The sequence below is a fragment of the Myotis davidii genome, unplaced genomic scaffold, assembly GCF_000327345.1.
Source record: "Myotis davidii unplaced genomic scaffold, ASM32734v1 scaffold449, whole genome shotgun sequence".
Taxonomy (NCBI): Eukaryota; Metazoa; Chordata; class Mammalia; order Chiroptera; family Vespertilionidae; genus Myotis; species Myotis davidii.
In genome coordinates, this window is record NW_006383007.1 from 2,362,009 (window position 1) to 2,363,968 (window position 1,960).

Consider the following 1,960-nt stretch of genomic DNA (forward strand, 5'->3'; position numbering starts at 1 on the left):
GAGATCATTCTTAAAAATTTGGTTGCTTAGGTTTACAATACTATTTTCTTCCTATATTTTAACTCTTCATTGTTGAGAGTATTATAGATGTACCCCACCTCCCCCCATAGCCTCCCTTCATCCACTTCCCACCCCAACCCAGGCCTCACCATCCTATTTATTGTCTGTGTCCATGAGTAATGCATGTATGCATATAAGTTCTTTGGTTAATCTCTTCTAGCATCCCCACCCTTTGAAATTTGTCAGTCTGTTCTGTTTCCATGTTGCTGGTTCTACTTTATTCATCAGTTTATTTTGTAGATTCTTGTTCATTTATTTTGATTTTTAGATTTAATTGTTGATAAATATGTATTCATTGCTCATATTTTTAATCTCTTTTTTCCCCCTCTTCTTTTTCTTAAAGGAGACCCTTGAATATTTCATGTAATACTGGTTTGGTGATGATGAACTCCTTTAGCTTTTTCTTGTCTGGGAAGCTCTTTATCTGACCTTCAATTTTAAATGATAGCTTTGCTGGGTAGAATAATCTTGGTTGTAGGTCCTTGCTTTTCATTACTTTGAATATTTCTTGCTACTTCCTTCTGGACTGCAAAGTTTCTGTTGAGAAATTAGCTGACCATCTTATGAGCACTCCCTTGTAGGTAACTAACTGCTTTTCTCTTACTGCTTTTAAGATTCTCTTTTTGTCTTTAACTTTTCAATTTCTTGCTTCCTCTCCCTCATGATGTTAATGATGGTACACTTGGAGTTGTCCCATAGGCTCCTTACACTATCTTCATATTTTTTTTCTTTTTCCTCTTTGCTCTTCTGATTGGATGTTTTTTACTTCCTTACATTTCAAATTTCTGATTTAATTCTCAGCAATCCTCTTTTCTACTGTTGATGCCTGTAAATTATTCTTCATTTCAGTTAGTGTATCCTTCATTACTAACTGGTCCTTTTTTATGTCATTGATGGTCTCACTAAGTTCCTTGAGCATCCTTATAATCATTGTTTTTGAACTCTGTATCTGGTAGTTTGCTTGCATCCATTTCACTTAGTTCTTTTTCTGGAGACTCCTTCTGTTCTTGCATATGTGACTTGTTTCTTTGTCTCTGCATTTTGGCTGCTTTACTGTGTTTGTTTCTATGTATTATGTAGAACTGCTGTGTCTCCTGGAATTGGTAGAGTGGCCTTGTGGAGTAGGTGTGCTGTAGGTCCTAGTGGCTTAGCCTCCCCAGTCACCTGAACTTGGCACTCTAGGTGCACCTCTGTGTGGGCTGTGTGCACTGTCCTGCTGTAGTTGAGCCTGGATTGCTGTTGATGTCACAGGGAGGGATTGACCCCCAGGCCGATTGGCTCTGAGTACCAGCTTCCACTACAGCAGAAGGTCTGTTGTGCAGGAGATGCCCCTATGAAGCAGGATTTGCTTCAGTGGGGCTTTGGTGTTCACTGAATCTGCCCCTTGAATGTGTTGCTTGTGAATGTGGTAGAGTTGTAATCCTGCATAGTCTGAAGTTGACCACTGTGTGACCTGGTTCTGGGGCCTCCCGGCAGGTACAAAGTCAGCCGCTATCTATGCCCTGTCTAGGGCCACCCAGCACAAGGTACAGAGTGATCTGCAAGATGGCTGCTATTTGTGTTGGCCTTGGAGGTGCCCAGGAGAGGCCAACCTGTGAACCAGGGCAGGCTGCTCCTAGTGCCAGGCTTTAGGCCACTTAGCAAGAGATGGTGCACACCAATGCCAGCTGCTGCTTGTTTGAGATATTTTAAGAAAGGCTGTTGCCGGGAGCCGGTCCATCCTTGCTGTTTCAAGGGACCTGGCATATATGGCATACTGTTCTTAATATGTTTGCTCACATTCTTGGCACTATGTGTTTTAACCAAGATCACCTCTCTGAGAAAGGTTGTTTCCCCAGGTAGGGATTTTCCCCTGAAGTTAGGGAGGGAATAAAACCTCTTAACCCCTTCCCCAGCAGAA